The sequence below is a fragment of the Erinaceus europaeus genome, chromosome 20 (genome assembly GCF_950295315.1).
Source record: "Erinaceus europaeus chromosome 20, mEriEur2.1, whole genome shotgun sequence".
Classification (NCBI taxonomy): domain Eukaryota; kingdom Metazoa; phylum Chordata; class Mammalia; order Eulipotyphla; family Erinaceidae; genus Erinaceus; species Erinaceus europaeus.
In genome coordinates this window covers 11735722-11758283 of record NC_080181.1, presented here as the reverse complement: position 1 = coordinate 11758283, position 22562 = coordinate 11735722, and the positions used below count along the sequence as shown (strand labels likewise).

Genomic DNA, 22562 nt, shown 5'->3' with positions numbered 1-22562 from the left:
GGAGTCTGAATTTAAACACAAGCTGCCTGACCCCAAATCAGTGCTTTTAGTCATATAATATTTCAATATATCTCCCATTCCTTTGTCTTCGCTGGGTCTTAACTACTCCAAGCCTACTTTTGTCAGAGAGAGAGACAGAGAGAGAGAGATGGAAATAGACCACAGCACCAAAGTTTCTCCCAGGAGTGCGGCAGGGGCCAGGACTGGAGTTGGGTTGCACACATGACAAACCAGGTACACTATCCAGGTGAGCTATCTTGCCAGCCACCAATGTATCACTTAATGAAAATTAATATCACTTAATGAAAAGAAAGGAGCTCTTTAGCATAGTTCCCAAGATTCAGTCACTCAAGCGTTTTCCAGACATGCTAGACCACTCACTGCTGAGAGGCACAGGTGCTGGGTCAGCTGTTGATCTACCTCTCTAGGTCAGAAAGAATCAGGCTCTCTGGTAGATTACCGGTATCAAAAAGGGAGAAGAAAGAGATTTTAATCTGTTCATTGCTTTCAAAGTGAGGTACATTGTCCTGCCAGGCTGATGCTATTATTTTAGTATCTCCATTTCTTTCTTAAAAAAAAAAAAAGTGTCCTGGGCTTCTGTGAGAGACAACTAGATGGAAATAATAGGAAAGCACCGGGCAAACTGTAAAATGCTCTGTACAATTATCCCATATGCCAGCAGCTTCCAAAATAGCAATTTATTCCAATGCCCTTGCAAAGGAAATGAGACACAGCTGCTAGAATGCTCTGCAAAGAGAGAGAATTGAGCTCTTTAAAACATTCAAGGGGGGACACACTGTAAAATTACCCCACAGATGAATTTTACAAGAAGCACGAAAGTGTCATCAGGTTTTTCCACAGTAAATTCTAAGAGAATTGCAGTATTTCAAAGATCAAACAAGGCAGCTCTTCCACAGAAACTGGGGGAAATACACTTTAACCACACATAATAGAATATAAATTATACTCACATACGGGGAGTAGAAGTCAAGAGGCCAAAGTTACTGGCTCATCTCAAATCTTTTCCAAAGACATGTCTGCTGGGGGGAAAAAAAGAATTGTTCTAAATCAACAAAAAGAAGGTTTACACACACTCCCCAAAGGAAACTAAGCAAGAATGAGGTGTTGGTAGAGTTCTATGAAGCTTTGGGTGATTCAGCACTTCCTTGGGGGCAGCAGCCATTCAGTGAGTGTGTGGGAAGAACTCGCCGCAATCTCAGAACAAGACTGCTCCACGAAAGAAAATGCTCCCCCAGGCATCTGGGGGGTTGTGGCTGATGACAGTTGCTTGGGTTTGGGGAATCTCAGGGGAGTCACAGGCTCCTGAGATGAGTGGACCAAAGGTGGAGGGAGAGCCGCCTTCAGGTTGGTTGGCTGCTTTGTCCTCTTTCTCTCCGGGACTTTAGCCCTCTGCATTCAACCAAAGGAACAAGCCAGACCTTGTGCAGTAAGAAATCATCAAACACTGCCACAGTGTGACAATAAGAACTATATATTTGGTTTCTGTGCACACTTCCTGACTTAAGAAATAGAAAATAGAGATAGACACCTATAGACCTGCTTCACCACTCCCAAAGCATCCCCCCTACAGGGACCAATAACTTGAACCCAGGACCTTACACACTGTAATGTGTGTGCTCTACCAGCTATGCCACCGTCCAGCAACCCCCCTCCCCCTTTTAAATCAGTCAGAACAATACCTGAGTTTCAAACACAACTTTGAAAGAAACTGTATTAAAACTTTCTGGCGGGGGTGGGGGGCGGGTGGTAGCACTGCAGATTAAGCACAGATGGCTCAAAGTACATAGGAACCAGCATAAGGACCCCAGCTCGAGCCCCCAGCTCCCCACCTGCAGGGGAGTCTCTTCACAAGCGGTGAGGCAGGTCTGCAGGTGTCTTTCTTTCCCTCTCTGCCTTCCCCTCCTCTCTCAATTTCTCTCTGTCCTATCCAATAGCAACAACAGCAATAACAATAACAACAACCACCAGGGGAACAACAATGGGAAAATTGGCCTCCAGGAGCAGTGGATTCAGAGTACAGGCACCAAGCCCCAGTGCAATAATCCTGGAGAAAAAAAAAAACCTTTCAGGAATTGGAAAAACTGTTTCTCCTCCTCCTCTTCTTCTTCTTCTTCTTCTTCTTCTTCCTCTTCCTCTTCCTCCTCCTCCTCCTCCTCCCTTTCCCCCTCCCCCTCCCCCTCCTTTTTTGCCTCCAGAGGTATTGCTGGGATTCAGTGCCTGCACCACAAATGCACTGCTCCTGGAGGCTATTTTTTTCTCCTTTTGTTGCCCTTGTTGTTTATCACTGTTGTTATTATTATTGTTTTCATTGCTTTCATTGTTGTTGGATAGGACAGAGAAAAATCAAGACGGGAAGACTGAGAAGGGGAGAGAAAGACAGAGACACCTGCAGACCTGCTTCACCGCCTGTGAAGCGACCTCCCCCCCCTGCAGGTGGAGAGCCGGGGGCCTGAGCCAGGATCCTCGCTCCGGTCATTGCACACTTTGAGCCATGTGTGCTTATCCCGCTGTGCTACCTCGTGGCCCCCTTAAACTGTTTCATTCATAGGACAGAAAGTGGGGTTTTCTTTTTTGTCTTCAGCCTTCCTGAATACAAAAGCATAAACCATTTCTATATACATGTTGAGAAGCATAAAGTGAACCCCAAGCCATTTGAGTTGGAGTTAGATTTGGATGAGTGATTCAATGGCTATGCCAGTAAGAAGACGAACAACTTTGAAATTGAATCACATCTTGATCTCTGTGAGAATCGTGTTCCTTTCTGATAGACCAGTAAATGGAATCAGTCTTGTAGCTGGGTTAGCAATTTGCAGGGATCTTGCCCACTGAATGACCTCTATCTACCAAAACATGCAGCATGTGTATCACGCGCATACTCCCTTTGCTAGAATGTAGACACCGGGAGGGCAGGACTCTGTCCGGCCATGCCTCTTCCTAAGCCTCTACAGCCGTGCTTGACATGGGAAGTCACTCAGTGGGTACTGATCTCAAGTGAAGTGAATGAACGAGGCTTCCAGACAAAGAACCTAAGACGGATAATGTTTTGTTTACATGAACGAAAAACACAATGCTATGCCATAACAGTATCCGAATAGATGGCAATACAGAATTAGATTTTTTTGTCTAGTTATCTATATAGATTGTAAAGCAAGAGAAAAGGACACATGGAAAAAAATTAAGAAACATATTCCCTCTTTGCTCAGAAGGATTCAGGAAATACATTTTTTTCTTTTTCTTTTTTTCCCTCCAGGGTCATAGCTGGGGCTCAGTGCCAGCACTACAAATCCACTGCTCCTGGCGGCCATTTATTTTTTCCACTTTACTGGATAGGACAGAGAGAAATTGAGAGAGAGGTAGAGAGGGAGGGAGGGAGAAAGATAGACATCGGCAGACCTGCTTTACCATTTGTGAAGTGATCCCCCTGCAGGTAGGGAGCCAGGGGTTTGAACTGGGATCCTTGAGTGGGTCCTTGCACTTAGTACTGTGTGTGCTTAACTGGGTGCACAATTGCCCAGCCCCCGGCAATACATTTTCAGATGATTCAAAAGATCTTAACATTTCCCATGAAGTCACAAAGGAGCTAAAAGTTGGAATTTAAAAATGTTTTTCTAGTGCTCACGGCAGTTCTATACAGACACTAATCTATAGATGTATGCCTGGGGTTTCTTTCTGCCACTGATATTTATCTAATTCCCACTTCAATGCTGACTTCTGCTAGCCTTGGCAATCTGAAGAAAGGTTAGGTATCACAGTTCCAACCTGTCATTCCTGGGCCTGCAACAGTAGCATCATCTGCAAACAGGGTAGAATTGTGAATTATTGGGACCCCCCCCCCATACCAGACTGATTATTAAAAACTTTCATGGTCAGGGAAATACTTTAGCCTGTTAGAGAATAGAAGTTACATGCCTGAGGCCTCTAAAGGTCACAGGTTCAATCCCTGGCATCACCTTATGCCAGAGCTGAGTAGTGCTCTGGTCCCTTTCTCTGTCTCTCCTTCTCTCTTTATCATAAGTAATTTTCAAAGAAATTGTGCGGAAGTATCCAGATAGTTGTGATTCAACAACTTTTTCAGGTAACTCTAGTATTCACTGAAGTTTAAGAGTCTCGGGAATCACTAGAATTTTTAAGAGTCTCGGGAATCACTAGAATTTTTCATTTAAAAATTTACAATGACTTTCTGAGTACAGAAATTTTATAATACAGATTTTCTTCACTGAAAAAAAGATGCAATAAATTTCTAGGTCATTCTGCACCCAAGAATGACTCAATGGACTTCTCTCTTGTACTAACCTTTATGAAATAGTCTTTCTGGGCACTCTGCCTCAGACTGACGAGAAAGTGGTAGGCTGCTCACCTATTCCAGAAGCCCATTTTAACCCACTGCACACTGCTCTGGGCCACTTGGCTTCTTTTCCTTCCTGTTAAGATTTATGAATCCAGGTTACAGCCACTCTTCAGCATATCTTGGAACTGACAATTCCACTTCAACAATGGGATGTGAACTAAGGGGAAAAGCAGAGACTCAAAACTATAGGACATTGTCTAAAGTGACTTATTAATAAAAAACATTAATTCACGAGTAGGCCATGAAGAGTACTTTTGCTATGGTTACACGCACACGCACACACACGGATTCTACGTTTATAAAGGATTCATAGTTTTAAAGAACAAAACTCTGCCTGGTCTGGGAAGTCTGTGAAAACAAACACTATAAAATCTAACTTGTAGAGACTCTCAAATTCCTGTTAGTGTTTTAAAAGTAGATGAACCATTTAAAGGTAACAAATGCAAGCCAAATGATCTACTTCAGGATGCATTGTTATGAACAGAATCAAAGCTGAGTCTAAGATTTCTTGGATTTTCCTACAGATGTCAGAATAAGAAATATGTTAGCACAAGGACCGGTGTAAGGATCCTGGTTTGAGCCCCCAGTTCCCCATCTGCAGGGGAGTCGCTTCCCCTCCTCTCTCCATTTCTCTCTGTCCTATCCAACAATGATGACATCAATAACAACAACAATAATAACTACAACAACAATGAAAAACAATAAGGTCAACAAAAAAGGGAAAAGAAATAAATATAAAAACATTAAAACGAAGAAATAGGTAACTTCTTTGTGCCAGAACCCGGAAGAGGGGACAGACTATATAAAAAAATAAATAAATAAAAATAATAATAATAATAATAATTGGTGCAACACATCAGCTCCAGTCCAAGTACTGCTCTGTGTTTTCCCTTCTGTTCTTATTTTTCAACTTCTGTCTATGAGTGAGATCATCTCATATTTATCCTTTTCTTTCTGGCTGATCTCACTTAACACGATTCCTTCAAGCTCCCTCCAAGATGAGGTGAAGTAGGTGCACCAAAGGAAAAGACTCTGGGGTGGGGTGGGGGTGGGGGTTCCTGGAACATGATGGCAGAGGAGGACCTAGAGGGGGTTGAACTGTTATGTGGAAAACTAGAAAATGTTACACATGTACAAACGACTGTATTTTACTGTCAACTGTAAACCATTAATCCCCCAATAAAGAAAAAAAAAATCAAAACACAAAAATAGATAAAAAAAATTTGACACATTTCTTTCATTTAAGGAACTCAATGCAAGATAAGGTTGACTTCTGTATTAAAGAAATTTTGGAGCACCAAGGATTTTATCAGGAAATATTCAAAGGTCTTCACACTGGCCATGTAGCATTCAGTGTTACACGAACATCTTGGTGACGGAGAGTGACAAGTTCCCTGCTGTGTCTGTGTTAATATTTCATATCCAGGACAGAATGTGCAGGTACCATATGAAAAACTGAGGAGCTGACATAAAGTAGGAACTAAAACTTATGGTCAGAGAAGACTGAAAGGTAACTATGAACAAAACATGTTTTACAATCTAAAAAGAGCATAATGTTGAGATGTACTTGTGAATAAAGACATGGTAGAACCGGATGCACTCTTCACACGGTTCTCTCCATTATCTGAGTCTGGAGTTGAGTTTGGGGTCTGCGTTTCTCAGAACATGAGCAGCTTGGCTTCAGAAAGTGTTCAAGCTAAGCTAGTAGTTTATGTGACTTGGAAATTTAAGTTTGGCTTCCATTTTTAAATATTTTATTTATTAAGTAGATAGATGAGAGAGAGACCACCAGATAGCACCCTGGTACATGTGATGTTGGGGATAGAACTCTGGACCTCATTTTTTTTTTTTTTGTCTCCAGGTTTATCACTGGAGCTTAGCTAAGCCTGCACCACTGATCCACTGCTCTGGGAGGTATTTTTTCCCTTTTGTTGCCCTTGTTGTTTATCGTTGTTGTTGTCTTTGTTGTCAGATAGAACAGAGAGAAATGGAGAGAGAAAGGGAAGACAGAGAGGGGGAGAGAAAGATAGACACCTGCAGACCTGCTTCACTGCCTGTGAAGCGACCCCCTTGCGGGTGGGGAGCCGGGGGCTCGAACCAGGATCTTTATGCAGGTCCTTGTGCTTTGTGGCATGTGAGCCTAACCCACTGTGCTACCGCCTGCCCCCCCACCACCCTGACCTCATTTTTAGGAGTCCAATACTTGATCCACTATGCCACCTCCCAGATTGATAAACTTGGGTTTTTATTTTGTCACTTCTTGATTTTTTTTTTTGGCATAAGGTAGGATTATTTGGGGAGGGGGGAGATCTGTGATGATATGAAAACTTCCCATAAAGTATTACAAACTATACAGATATGAATCATTTATATCCATTCAGTCAACATTTTGTTTTAAGGTCTATAATGCACTTTGAGTGTTATGAAGTGTTAGGCATACCCAAATGGTGTTCTTATTCTGTCATTAGAGTGGCTGAAGAACACTCTGAAAAGTAACCCCAAATGAACTGAAATGTGAAAATGTATTAGACTTCTGAGAACCTTGTTTAAAGTTGAGATTTCTTAGTTAGAAGAAAAAAAAATTTAAAAAACCTTAAGGAGGGCCTATGAGATAGGGCACATGTGCACGTGTACTCGAGTTGGGGGGAAATATACCTTAAAATAAAAGGGTGCAATATGCAATAGTCTGCAGTGACTCACCAAGTGTAGTAAGCAAGTACAAAGACTTAAAAAAAACACCATTAGGTACTTAATCAAATAGTTTCTACTTAGAACTAGATACTCTCCTCACCTATTCCCTATTTCACTTCCCTCAATCCCTCTAAGGCTCACCTTGTCAGATAAAGCAAGGACTACAAAAGCTGGATAAGGGCAAGGGACTGGCTAATTTTAATGATGGTATTTTGGTCACTATCAGGCCACTCCGTCATCTGGGGCCCTAGTCAGGGAATCCTTGGATTTCCATATAGAAATGATGGGCCCAAACCTCTACTAGATCCCTCTCTCCACCGTCACTTGTCATCTCCATCAGAAACAACATCAGAAACCCTCTGGTGGGCCTCTCCAGAACATTGTCCTCAATGTAGAGCAACAGTGGTAGAAACTGCCCCACTCTCCAAAGGGAGGCTGGGTCAACATACTCTGCTACTTGGGGGAGACTGGTCCTGAAATGAGTGCAGCCTACAATGTTCCTAGCCATGACCATGGACTGCAAGCTCAGGCTGACAGGGATGCAGAGGTTACATAGACTCCTGTGCTAAATATGAACAACATGGGCCCCAGGGTAGATCGACAGTGTCTACAGGTAATGGTATTTATATACTCTCCCCATATTGGGGAGTTTCTATCTGCTCTTATCCAGCTTCTAGTCTGATTCTCAACTCTGACACCATCTTCCCAAATAGTACTCCCAGTCCACCTGTATGTTAGCTGTCAGGCTCAAGCAAAAAATTAGTAAAGTCATGGACCCCTTGGAATGTATCTAAAATAGACTTCCAAGCTTCTTCTAACATAAAGACCCCAAATCTCACCTGTTATACTCTTACTTTAGGTTCCTGATTATTAAACAATTTGTTCTGCTTTATATCTTAATGCTTTTCAGCCACCAAATTGCAGATGCTACCATGATGTCAATCTGACATCCCTGAGCAGACTACCTCACCAATGTGTCCTGAAACCCTACCTCCTCAGAGCTCTGCCCCACTAGGGCAAGAGAGAGACAGACTAGGGATATTGATCCACCTGCCAACATCCATGTCCAGTAGAGAAGCAGTTACAGAAGCCAGACCTCCCACCTTCTGCACCCCATAAAGATCTTTGGTCCATATTCCCAGAGGGATAAAGAATAGGGAAGCTTCCTATGGAAAGGATGGGATATGGAACTTTGGTAGTGGAAATTGTACACCTCTTATCCCACAACCTTGTCAATCATTATTAAATCATTAATAACAAAAATTTTAAAAAAAACCCTGAAGAATAGACTCTAACAATTAAAAATGTTTATAATGACATGAGAGAGTGAAGGAAGAGAGAGAGATAGAGAGAGAGAGAAAGAGAGAGAGAGGGAGAAAGATAGAGAGAGGGAGAGAGAGAGAAATGAAACTCAAGTCATGGGGGGAGAGAGCTTTAAGGAAAACACTGGGAACTTTTTCCCTAAACACCAGAGTTGATTATTGAGGTTCTCTGTTGCTCTGCTAAGTACATTTTAGGAGTAATTAGCGCATTCTCTTTTAATTAGTTAAAAAACATGACTTAAGCGAGGTTCTAGAACAGTCATTTTTTGGTGATGTTCCATTTCTAGAACTCTGTGAATGGTAATGAAGTGGATTCAAGTCCTGTTTTTTTTTTTTGAATTTCACTCTCCTTCCTCTGGCTAATATGTCTAACTAAGTTCAGATCTTTAAACTCATAGACATTGCTGTGAAATGTATCATAGACCATGAGTCACTATGACAAGAACAAGTGTGCAAATTGCCTTACCAGTGAAAAATTCCTGTCTTTCCTCCCTCTTTTTTTTTCTGGGACAAAACTAGGTTTTTTTATTTCTGATTCATATCCTGAGGAAATCAACATGGTACAAAATGACTGTATTCAATAAGAAATATCTCCAGCCCACTCTAATAACGTAAGCTCTTTTTAAGCCAGATGTTCATTATCTTCCTAAACTTTTTTTTCCAGAAGAATTTTCTGTCATTTAAGATTGGTAAAATAGGACATCATTGAGACAGGAACTGTATTCATGAAGTTAGCCAGCAGGACTGCAACGTCTGTCCACTGAATCATTATGAAGACAGAAGTTCATAGGAGAAGAACTCAGCTGGACCCAGGGTGTTGGGCATGCTAGGTGCCCTTCTATAGTGACAACTGCTGTTCACTGAGTACATACTGGGCATGAGGCATCATTCTAAGCTTTGCATGCAGTACTTCATTCAATCCAGCGATTCCTGGAGATGAGATTATGGATCTAAGTCAGTGATGGCATAAATGAGCTTTGGAGAAGTTAAAGTATCATAGTGAGTGAAAAGCGGAGATGAGATTCAAAACTAGAATGGTCTGACAACCAGAATTTAAACTTTTAACAGCTATTTTCATTAATTCCTCTTTTAAAAAGGTAGCTATGTTCCCTCCATTATGTGCCTAAGAAAATGGAAGCTTTCGAAGGTGGTGAATAACTTAATCAAGAACACTAAGATGGTTAATGTATTTTTATGAATTCAGGTCAGAATGATTCCAACATTCATGAGCAAGTATTCACATTCAGTTCATACAAATTACTTTCAAAATCTTATGATCTTGTAAACCACTGTTGCTTACTAATTTAAAAAGTTAAGGCTTTTTTTTTAAAACCAACTGGAATAAATGAATGTCTGCTATGGACTTCGAAGATAAATGAAAGATTTACATAAATCATTCCTAGCTTGAGAGTCCAATGCTTTATCCACTGTGCCACCTCCCAGACCACCCTACTTCTTTAAATTATAACTGACAATTCAAAAAGATATGCACCCTATGTTCAGGCTGCACTGTTCACAACAGCTAAAATATGGACTCAGCCTAAAATATCATTAGCAGACAACTGGGTAAAGAAGTTGTAAGATGTATGCAACCAATGGAATGCCTCTATGCCATGAAAAAAGATGATACTGGAACATTTGGGACATAATGGGTGGAACTAGAAGTGATTGTGTTAGAATGAAATATGTGAAGAGCTGAAAGACAACTAACTACCAGATAGTTTCACTCATGTGTGGAATGTAGTTAACTGAAGCAAATAAACTTGCAAGTAAATAGGAACCACACTTTCTCTGACTTCTCTTAATGGTAGGTATGATGAGTTGTATACACACACACACACACACACACACACACACACACACATTTTCCCCTGAAATTTTGTGATTTTTGTAAGCCACTGTTAGATAAATAACAATTTATATATTTAAAATAAATCCTAGTTAACAGAGAAAATAATCAGGTGGATGGCTGAGGTCAGCTCTAAATACTGTGTCATCACAGGTAAAGCAACAAGCCATGAACTGACTTAAGTTCAAAGAACACAATGACAGCCGTTGATGAAGAGAAGTTGACCAAGGAGAGCTACTGTGAGGACCTAAAGACACTTAACGAGTGCAGCCTATCCAAGACAAAGAAACATTATTCTGGAGAGACTGGGATGGGGACACATGAACACACACACACACACACACACACACACACACACACACACACACACACATACACACACACACACACACACACACACACACACAGTATCTCAGCACTTGTTTGAAAGCTTCTATTAAAGATATAGCTTGGGACCCAACACACCCATCTAAAAAGATCTGTGTACACATATGTTCTTAGCAGCACAATTTGTAGTAGCCAAAACCTGGAAGCAACCCAGGTGTCCAACAACAGATGAGTGGCTGAACAAGTTGTGGTATAAATACACAATGGAATACTACTCAGCTGTAAAAAAAATGGTGACCTCACCGTTTTCAGCCGATCTTGGATGGACCTTGAAAGATTCATGTTAAGTGAAATAAGTCAGAAACAGAAGGATGAATATGGGATGATCTCACTCTCAGGCAGAAGTTGAAAAACAAGATCAGAAAAGAAAACACAAGTAGACCCTGAACTGGAATTGGCGTATTGCACCAAAGTAAAAGACTCTGGGGTGGGTGGGTGGGGAGAATACAGATCCAAGAAGGATGACAGAGGACCTAGTTGGGGGTTATACTGTTATATGGAAAACTGGCAAATGTTATGCATGTACAAACTATTGTATTTACTGTCAAATGTAAAACATTAACTCCCCAATAAAGAAATTAAGAATAATAATAATAAAGATGGGGCTCATGAGCAGAGAGTAGTGGAAAGGTTGAAGGAGAGTAAAGGATTTTTCTGTGATTACAGCTAAAACTACTAGCTATTAGTCCTGCCCTTGGTGAGTAGGCATCCACAGGGTCCCATCAAGTAGAGACTATAATAGCTATAAATCAAAACTAAGCTCATTCTTTGTCAAGAAAGGCAGAAGAAAGGGAAAGGAAGAGTCAATTTCGACATTTGCAAGGAAGTTTCCGTAAGGTCTATTCAGTTCAATGAGAAAGAAGAAACATTATTTTCTGAATTTGTCTTGGAAATAAGAGCTTTACTAGATAAATACACTAGAGTGCTGATTGCTTATTCCAGTCCCTCTGCCTGCAGATCTCCAAGTTAATAAAGGATGGGTTGTTTAAAAGAACCCTGGGGGGGGTGCATCTGTTTGAGCACACATATTACAGTGCACAAGGGCCCAGGTTTGAGCCTCTTGTCCCCACCTACAGGGGGAAAACTTTGCGAGTGGTGAAGCAGTGCTGTAGGTGTCTTTCTGTCTCTCTCCCTCTCTATCACCCTCTTGATTTCTGACTGTCTCTATCCAATAAAGAGATTTAAAAAAATTTAAAAAGAACCCTTGGGGTGGTAAATATATATTCTTGATTCGAAAGGTTGTGTATAACCTGTGCTTAATTTTACCTCAATCTAAGGTAGACACAGCCTTCAAGAGGACTATTTCCTGAAACTTATCTAAAAACAGCATTTTCCAGAGTGTACAAGAGGTACTCAAGATGCTAATGTGTATTACTAAAGAAAACAGTTACGTAGTCAAATAACTTGATAGGCTTTGATATGCACATGTGCATTTTGTATGTTAAATGAAGATATAATCAGCACCTCTCAAGCTTCTCTGGCCCTAGAATACCTCCTTATTTTGTGGAACCCATAGTAATACCTCCTCGATCCTGTGCCCCATGAAAGGAGCTGTGTTCTCCATCCCAGCTTGAATTTTAGAAAGGCAGCTAACAGAGGAGTTAGCTCCATGAGTGAGATGATCCCATATTCATCCTTCTCTTTCTGGCTTATCTCACTTAGCATCATTCCTTCAAGCTCCATCCAAGATGAGCATAAGAAACAAGAGCAGAGTGGTCAGGGAGGTGGCGCAGTGGTAAAGCTTTGGACTCTCAAGCACGAGGTCCCGAGTTTGATCCCCGGCAGCACATGTGCCAGAGTGATGTCTGGTTCTTTCTCTCTCCTCCTTTCTCATAAATAAATAAAATCTTTTAAAAAAGAAAAAAAAAGAAACAAGCAGATAAGGACCGGCTTAAGGATCCCAGTTGGAGCCCCCGGCTCCCCACCTGCAGGGGAGTCGCTTCACAGGCGGTGAAGCAGGTCTGCAGGTGTCTTTCTCTCCCCCTCTCTATCAACCCCCTTCTCCATTTCTCTCTGTTTTATCTAACAATGACAACATCAATAACAACAATAAGAACTACAACAACAATAAAAAAAGGAAACAAAAGGGAAAATAAATAAATAAATAGAAAAAAAATTTTAAAAAAGAAACAAGAGCAGAAAGGGAAAACACAAAGTAAAACTTGGATTGGCGGTGTACTGCACTAAAACAAAGAACTCTGGGGGAAGAGGGCAGAAAAAGGGCTGGAAGAAGAGGGGGCTATCAGGCTTTGGTCCACGATGATGGACCTAATTTGGGCTGGCTCCTGCAACAGCCATGTGGTTTGGACCAAAAGTGACTGAGCTTCAGTGTTTCCCACTTGACCTTGATCATACTGAGGGATCTTCGGATCAACAGGATCCAGCACACAGTAGGCTGTCAAATGATAAAATAACACAGGTAAGCCAGTTAAGGTAATTAGTGCTTACAAGGAATTTCCTGTCTCAATGGAGAGGAACCTTGTAGACAAGACACAGTAAGCCACAGAAGGAGTCATATTTCCCTGAAACCAATGGGTTCAAGGCACTGTAGAGGGCAGGCTAGAAGGGCTTGTGCAAGGTTAGGCAGGGTCTTTGGGAAGAGTAGGTTCACCAATGTAAGTGCGCTAGGCAGGGGAGCAGGGAGCCAGTGCGACAAGCAGGAAGGCAGGCTTGGTGGGGCTCTCTTCTTCAGGCTGTTGTCCAAGCCCTTTTCTGGGCAAGCTATGCTCTCCAACCTATGTTCTCACTGCAGCTACCAGTCAGGGGATCTTGTTTCCCTGGTCTGCAGATTTCTTCAGCTCATGGGAGAAGCAGATTGGAGAGAATAAAACCAATACAGATAGAGAAGTCAAGGACAGAGCTGGAGGAAGAATGTCATGGTCGTGCTTGAGTCCCTGTGCTGGTCATTTCTAGGGCCTGGTATACACCCACCTTTCCTGGACTTCAGTTTTCACCTAAGCCAAATCAAGCATCAGCCACTTAGAAACACAGCAGTCAATCTTAAGAATAAACCTCCCTCTTCATGCAGAGGATGGCACAGAGTAGTTAGGTTACATTTCATCTCCCAAGTGGCCTTTGCCATCCAGGAGTCCCATCCCTTTCCTGTAAGGTGGAGACACAGGGTGACAGAACTTGTCCAAAACCACTCACCCCAGGCAGAACAAGACTTTGGACTAGACTGAGCTCTCCTTCCAGATACTCTGTCCACTGCAGACTGCTTCCTTTGCCATTCATATTCGGTGGGAAAAAAAATAATAAAACAAAAGAGGTCAAAGGGTTCATCATATGACTACCTTGCAAAGGCATTTTTGAAAACTTTATTATTTTATCTTGCAGGGCTGGGACTTGCATGATTTCCTGGGTCATTTTTTCAATCAAAGGGAAAGACAGAGGGAGAAAGACACCACAGCAACACTATGTGCTGCATGGTCACAGCACCTCCCATGTGTTGCTGAGGCTTGAAAGTGGGGCTTGTACATGGCAGGGAAGACGCTCCACCTGGTGAGTCCTATTATTTTTAGTTCATTCCACAAATGGTCTCTGTCATGCACCTTCCACTCTGGTGAGTGGTAGTTTTTAGACAAATAAGGCATGCTCCTTGACCTCACCAGGAAAGTGAGAAACAGCATCACTTACCAGAGCCCATCCACCTACCTACAGATTAGCCATTTGGGAGAATAGGTACTTACTACTTTTGTAATTGCTGGTAAGTCCCTTTGAACTATTTATGAGCCAGAAGAGTAAAGTCATCCTTTCATGATCCGATTTAAATGCATTTTAATCAAAAGTGGTATCATTGAGCTGGGCCGGTGAATGGGGCACTTTGTTTTTCACAAAGTGCAAAAGAGCCTCCAAAGACCACGCTTTTCTCCCACTAAGTCTACTTGAAAGAGAAATCTGTGGGTTCTGAGGTCAGCTGTAACGTAGAAGGTTCAAAGATTGTGCCCAAGGCTAGGCAGTAACACTGCCCTGGAGGGAACTATACTATTCAGGGTGGATAAAATTATATGTATTGTTAAAAGAATGAGTTCTAGGATTTACACTGAATTTCCAGACAGGCGTATATCTGCCTAGAGGCAGGTGCCAGGATCACCTTAAGTCACCTTGAGTCCTTTCCAGCTCTCTAATGCTACAGCTGCTAATGCTGGATTGCTCTATGTCTGAGTTGAACTGAAGAGCTATTTCTGTCCCAGTTCTTGTCATTATATAGGTCAAATTCCACTCCAGTGAGTGCCGTGGCAATCACCACCTCACGACCTGGTTCTTTTAGACAACCTGATAAAATGAGAATCATTTATGGCATCCAAGTCAGCACTGGCTGTTTCAGAATTCGACCTGAATAATATTTAAGCAACGAGACAACCAGTGTCCAGTTTTCACTGCCATGGCTCTGGGCCAATGCAGAGCAGTCAGACTGAAGGTACAGAAAAATGACCAGTCAGTCCAATCCACAGTCTTCACGTTGCAGAACGCATAGTTCCAAATGCTGGACAAAGGCTGACTCCAGCGTGGCTGAGGATGGATGCTCTGAGTCTCTGTGCAAGGACAGAGCAATCTTCTGTCTCTCAAGCCACCTAACAGTGTCAAGGTCACTAGCCTATCTAAACTCCACTCTGCAAGGTCCCCGCAGGCCTGAGGCTTCTTTCTCCATCCTTTCCCAGGGTGGGGTTGGATCCTGGCTTCTTTTGTTTTGAAACGAAGTGCTAGTTGCTGCTCCCTGTAATGATCCTCTCTCAGAATATAAACTCCTTGCAGAAAAGGTTAGTTTATGTGGTTATGAGCTACATTTTCCATATGCTTCTAACTAGAACATAAGCACTACAAAAGTAGGAAGCCTTGTATCAATGACAGCAGCCCCTGACACATAATAGTTGCTCAGTGAATATCTGTTGTATGGATGGATGAATAGACATTTGTTTTTATTGCCACTGGGGTTGTTACTGGTGCTCAGTACTTACTGGTGGCCATTTTTCTTTTCTTTTTTTTATTAGATAGGACAGTGAAATTGACAGGGGAGATGGGGAGGTGGAGAAGAAAAGAAAGACATCTGCAGTACTGCTTCACATGTTATGTAGCTTTCCCTTGCACATGGGGAATGGAGACTTAAACTCACGTCCCTGTACATGATCACGTGTCTTTTCGACTGGGTCTGCCACAGCCCAGCCCCTGCACAGTCATTATTTAACACCTGTATTCAAGGCTACCTCTCTCCTCTCTCAAGACACGTCTGGGATCCTCTGATCCTTTAGTTTTGCTCTATTACGGCACTTAGGGGGTACTCTCCCTTTTGTATATGCTATCTGTTTCTCCAGCTAATTTGGGAACTATTTTAAGATAGGAATGATGTTGAATAACTTTTCTATGCTTAAAACAGTAAGAATTTAATAAATGCCTGTTGTTTCTTCAATGGGTGAAAGAGCGAATGAGAGTATTCCTCCTATGACAGTGAACAGTGAAGCTTTATGATCTAACACCATACCTAGCATTCTGCCTGGACTCCAGAGCCTTCCATGCTGAAAGCCTTGAGTCACTGGGCTTGGAGGGGTGGGGTGTTTGTTTGTGGAGGACTTGCTTCCCGACCTCAATGAATCACATGTATAATCACCCCAACAGCATCCTGTCTGGGGAGTAACCAAAACCCCTATTTCTGGCCCCAATGGCTTTTGGTTTTCTGAGTAAATGCTACTGGCATGGCATGAAATAAATGCCCTCAGAAAGCTCTCAGCCAGTGCTCTAACCTCCAGGAGTTGGAGCTCAAATAGGAGCAGGCTTGCAACAGAACACAAGACAAGATGCTTCCTTCTTCATCTTGACTGGGTCACTGCTCTAGCCTTGGACTAGTGGTCATGCCTCTAAGTTCCTCCCAACCCTCGTGTTATGCTCTTTTTTCAAACAACAAGTATGGTCAACACAAAACATTCAATGATTCTCATCACCTACAGAATAAAGATAAAGCTTTAGCTTTGTTGCTGCTGGGGCTTCACTGCTGTAGGCTGGCTGGCTTTTTCAGACAGGACAAAGAGAGAGAGACACCACAATAGATTCCACCAATGTGATTCACATCAGGGTAAGACTGATCTTTTTTTTTGGCTCCAGGGTTATCATTGAGGTTTGGTCCCAGCACCATGAATCCACTGCTCCTGGTGGCCAATTTTTTCCTTCTATTTTTTTTTTATTCAATAGGACAGAGAAAAATTGAGAAGGGAAGAGTCAAATAGAGAGGGAAAGAGAAAGAGGGGCTGGGCAGTGGCACACCTGGCTAAGCACATACATTTCAGTGTGCAAGGACCCTGGTTTAAGCCCTTGGTCTCCCCCTGCCGGGGGAAAGCTTCATGAGCTGCCAAGTGGTGCTGCAGGTGTCTCTCTGCCTCTGTCCCTCTCTATCTTCCCCCTTCTCTCTTGATTTCTGTCTCTATCCAATAAAATATATAAATAAATCAAATTATTTTTAAAAAGAGAGAGAAGGAAAGAGACAGACACCTGCAGACCTGCTTCATCACTAGTGAAGCGTCCCCACTGCAGGTGGGGAGTACAGGCTCAAACTCAGCTCTCAGCGTGGGTCCTTGAACAGGTCCTTATGCATGATACTCTGCGCACTTAGCCAGGGGTGCCACCTTTCAGTCCTGTGGATCAATTTTTTAAAAAGGTTCATTTATCCAATGAGAGCCAGAGAGCCCGAGCACCACTCCAGCATAAGTGGTGCCAAGGACTACACTTGCAAACCCCATGCTCTAGCTACAAGCAGCCTCCTTGGTTCCAAGATCAAAATGCTCAGCTGACATAGTCCAAGACCTGCCTGAATCTGGAACTGGCTGACTCCATCTAGTTTATATCCTTCCACACCCACAGAGCAGTGTGTTCCACAAAGAGTGAAGACTTTCTGATCACAAAGAAGTCTACTTTATTCAGTATCTACATTCCCTCTGTTGCTTTCTAGAATGCCTACGTGTTGAATTCCTACAGTCTCACACAATCCTCCTTTGTCCACCAGATCTGAGTGGTAAAGGAAGAACAGCTTCTCTATTCTGTTAGGTATTTCTCATTATGTGTTATAAGCATGTCTGCATGTGTTCAGTCCTCTAAAAAAAGGGCATTCCTGTGGATGTCTGAATCTTAGTGAACCCAAAATAAAAGGGGGTTAAGTGGAAAACTTGAAATTGTTCAAATGTATAAACCCTTTCATTTGGAATCTTCATAAAAGGTTTGCCATAGGAGTTTCTTATTCTCATCTCTTGTGTTCTCTCTCACTCTCTTTCTAAGGAAACAGAAGATTAAGAAATTTTTAGCATCAAGGGAAACCTGTTGTTTTCTTATCAGTGGATTTCAAAGGCCAGGTCTTTATTCAAGGTTTCTTTTCCTCCTGCCACCACGGGGTCCCCATGCTCACAAATGGAACAAGCTCACTCAGGAGGAAAGTGTACACTTGAAAGTAAGCACACACAGGAAGGAATTCGTCATGTCATAAAAAGCAAACTTTTTTGACAGACAGTGTATTCCTCAAAGCCTTTTCCGTCGATGGCTGTTTCAGACTGTCCCGCCATGGTGCCCGGTCAAGGGTGGATATATTCCCAGGTGGGCATAGGTGAGAGCTGCTGCTATGAAGCTCAGGTTGGTCTGGTGGAGAGCACTCTGCTCCCCTTTCATTGATTAATACCATTCTGGGGAGTCGGGCTGTAGCGCAGCTGGTTAAGCGCACGTGGCACAAAGCTCAAGGACCAGCGTAAGGATCCCAGTTCGAGCCCCCGGCTCCCCACCTGCAGGGGATTCGCTTCACAAGCGGTGAAGCAGGTCTGCAGGTGTCTATCTTTCTCTCTCCCCCTCTGTCTTCCCCTCCTCTTTCCATTTCCCTCTGTCCTATCCAACAACAACGACAATAAGAATAACTACAAGAATAAAGAACAAGGACAACAAAAGGGAGTAAATAAATATTTAAAAAAATTTTTTTTAAATACCACTCTGGATGTGAGGGTAGTGATGTGGGATCAGGACAAGGTGAAAGTCACCCTGGGTAGGTGAGATAACGAAGGAACAGGAGGTCTCAAGTTTTGCTCCCTCTTCTACTGTCTCTGTAGAGGCAATGGCCAACTATGGGTGGGGGGAAGAGAGAGGGAAGCAGGATTACAGCGTGAGAGTCACCTCCTTATCTGCTTCTTTAAAGGCTGCCATCAGCCAAGCACTCTTCAGAGACCAAGTCCCACCTACACCCTGTAATGGGTAAATGACTATGGGAATGGAACGACCATGGAAATGTTGGGAAAAGGATGATGGAAAAATGATGGAAAAATACATTTTCTTTTTAGCAGTTAAGTGAGGATAATAATGCCCGTTACAGAGTTACATGGTCAGATTTTACAAGCTATAAAGTGCTGCTCAAGTATTTGTTGTTTCTGTGAAGTCAAGAACAACTGTTTCATGGATGATACTGCAGTTTTCACTACCCTATACTTGGGGATGAAAAACTGTTTTCTATAAGAGGCCAAATAGTGAACAGTTTAGGCTTTGTGGGATACATGGTCTCTGTTGTAATTACTATTGAGTCGCTGGATGGGTGTGCTTTGTCCTGACAAATTTTTTTTTATGACAAATGTCTTTATTTCTTAAATTTTTTATTTGTTATTGGATAGAGACAGAGAGAAATGGAGAGAGAAGGGGGAGATAGAGAGGAAGAGAGATAGACGCTTGCAGACCTGCTATACCGCCTGTGAAGTGACTCCCCTGCAGGTGGGGAGCTGGTGGTTTGAACTGGGATCCTAACTGGTCCTTGTGCTTTGCAGCTTTGCACCATATGTGCTTAAGCTGCTGCACTACCACCTGACTCCCAAAGTCCTGACAAAATTTTATTGACAGAAAAAAAGACAGCAGGTGGGATTTGGCACTTGGGTGATACTTGTCACCTTTCCAGAGACCTAAACACTAGACGCAGAGGGGAACAACTCACATCTCTCCTACAGGGAAAAATACTACTGTCAGTTTTGTGAGCAATTATGCTGGAGATTTCCAGAGGCATTTTCTTTCTTCCTTTCTTCCTTCCTTTCTTTCTTTCTTTTTTTTCAATTAGAATTTTAGTTTTGCACAATATCATCACTATCTTCATCATCATCCATTTCATTTTGTACCTACCTGAGAAGTATTACCATGAGAGGCACAAAAGAATCCTATCTTTTTGTCCCTACCACTTGGCCCAGATTCTCTTCTGGGAAAGACAGTTCTGATTATTGTTAAAGAAAATATCAATCATACTTGTGGTGAAAGGTCGCTACATTTTTTAACAAATTGGTCCTTTGAGCAAGATGAATTTTAATGGATTGGTTTATTAACCTAAAGGTTGAATCAGACTGAGATTAACTGAATGATTTGTTCATAATTAGTATTATTTATAATTATTTTACTTGGGAAAAATATCACCTTAAATGTCAGGATGTTTTTTAATTGCTTCAGATGAGATTCAAAATAATTGACTTTGCAAATGTATTTTAAAAAACTCATTTAAAATATCTGAAGCTGTTGAGGGAATGTCTGAAAGAGACAACATATTGATATTCATTACAAGAAACAGTAGAAATTGATCCATATTTTTTTAAAAAAATAAAATCACATTAATTGTGTATTGTGGTCACTTCTAGACACCAAAACAGCTGAAATGCTGACAAGAGCAATGTAGCCACTCCTCTTCCACATTCAATCTGCTAAGTTAGTCACTGCTAACCCCACCTCTCAGGGCCCAGTCCCACTAGGGGAAGAGAGACAGGCTGGGGGTATGGATCGACCTGCCAACGCCCATGTTCAGTGGGGAAGCAATTACAGAAGCCAGACCTTCCACGTTCTGCATCCCATATAGTGACCCTGGGCCCATACTCCCAGAGGGATAAAGAACAGAAAAGCTATCAGGGCAGGGGATGGGATACAGAACTCTGGTGGTGGGAATTGTATGGAATTGTACCCCTCTTATCCAGTGGACTTGTTGATCATAATTAAGTCAATTTAAAAAAATAAAAAGGAGTAAAAGAAAACCTGAAAGGAGAAGGGCTGCATCCCTGCATGTGGTGGCTACAGAAACAGTCTAAGTAGACATGACTGAGATGTTTAGTAGATTTTTATTGAGGAAATGCTATTTCCTAAGACTGTCGTCTCAGGGAGACTTAAATTTTCGATGCTGAATTTTAAGAAGTGAGTAGATGTGTGGCTTAAACTCAGGATGTTTACAAATATTTGATCTGTTAATCAATCTGGTGGAAAAGAAAGGTAGTAGAATATACTAATATCGAATCTAGAGAGAGTTTTTAAACTAATGAAGGGCAGGGAGCGGCTTAGCAATAGAGCACAGGCCTTCCATGAATGAGGCTTTGGGTTCAAACCCCCCCTCCCCCCCACACAAATAAAAAATAAGTATCATAAATGATGAGGAAGTTCTCTGGTCTTTTATTTTCTCTCTCTAACCCACACAGAGGAGAAAACTGTCAAAGAAGTCAGTATGGGGTATACAGGTAAATCACTAGCAAGAGACACCAAACAGAGTAACGGGGAGGATGCCTAACAGCTCCACAGCCCTGCAGAGCACACAATTTGGTGAGTTCAGGCCTAATCTCAAGTGCCTCTATATTTGGATGCAGGAAGGAAGGACAGCAGTAACTTCGCCTGACAGATGCAAAAAAGAAGGCCTGGTTGAAACCACAGGATTTGCCCAAGGTCTACACTGCCTTCACCACACAGACAACTGTCTCCAAGCTCCAAGGAATGGTGGAATGTGTCCACAGCCATCAAAACCAACATCAGCCTTCATGGGCTAACCGAACCAGCTAGACCCAGTGTGTGGGAGCCACTTTTCTATCTGACACGTTTCAGTGAATGAGTGTTTTGGAGAGAACATTCCGGGCAAGGAACGCAGTGCTGGGATCACAAACTCTTACTTGCTCCTTCCAAGCACATCTGGTCTGCTCAGGTGCCTGACACACGGTGTGACACTGACTCAGACAGCACAGACAAATCCCTCCTCCAGGCAGCCAATCAAACACCATCGATCACTATCTGCAAGCTCGAGAAGAAGAAAAATGTAGCTGAGGCCAGAGAAGACAGCATTTGACAGTGGCTGAAGAAAGGAAAGAGCACCATCCTGCCCATCTGCAGGGGTGGCCACTCTAAAAAGCTGTGCATTTGCATTTCCCCCAAACAACATGGAAGTGCACTCGTCCTTCGGCAGCTCAGTAAGAAACTGTCCTGCTGGGAGCAGTGAGGATATAGTGACTGGTTAATTTTATCCATGCCATCCTTGATCTAGCCAGCAATCATGATCTATTACAAGCATTTGTTCACTTTATCTTACTTATTCAGTCCTCAGAAAGATCTTCTAAGGCTCACCAGTAATATATTATTATCTCCTTTTATAGACAAAGGAAAAGGAGCTGCTGCTGTTTTCTGGCCTCAGCTAATCTTGCTAAGTGGCAGAACATGGAGGAGAATGTCCGCCCTCCTGTCCACTTCCTAGAGCACCTGGGGGAGACTGGCGGGGAGAGGGCCAGAGCCCAAGGAAGGCTAGCCAGATGCATCTGAATTCCTTCTGGTGTGGGTCACAAGTGTGGGATGGGTGTGGCGTACACCAGGACTTGCAGACTGACTTCCAGGCGCACCTCCTCACTCTGACTTTCCTTGTGCAGCCTAGCCTTCGCTCCCCAACTCCTGGCCTCTGATGTCCTGTGAAGTTTCTGGGGCAGCTAAGTTGGAACAAACTTCAAACCAGTTCAAGCCTTTGATTCACTTCCCAAGCCCTCCCCCTCTGGCTGGCTCTGTGGCCAGCCTTTTGCATCACACCCACCATTTTTTTTTTTTGCACTCCTGTGGGGCTCCTCCCTCCACTCCTCACTGCCTCCCCTTTATTCTCTCCCGAGCACACCTTGCCTGCTCCATCCAAAACTCCATCAGCCAGGCTCCATATCTCTGGCCCCCAAGA

At 42.6% G+C, this 22562-nt stretch overlaps 1 long non-coding RNA gene across 1 annotated transcript in view; it reads right to left on the bottom strand.

Moving 5' to 3' along the window:
- LOC132534982 (uncharacterized) overlaps positions 1-22562 on the bottom strand; it is a 185296-nt gene that overhangs the window by 162500 nt on the left and 234 nt on the right. Inside the window, exon 2 of the long non-coding RNA XR_009546745.1 lies at positions 972-1040. This is a non-coding gene — a long non-coding RNA (uncharacterized LOC132534982). The remainder of the gene's footprint in view (positions 1-971; positions 1041-22562) is intronic.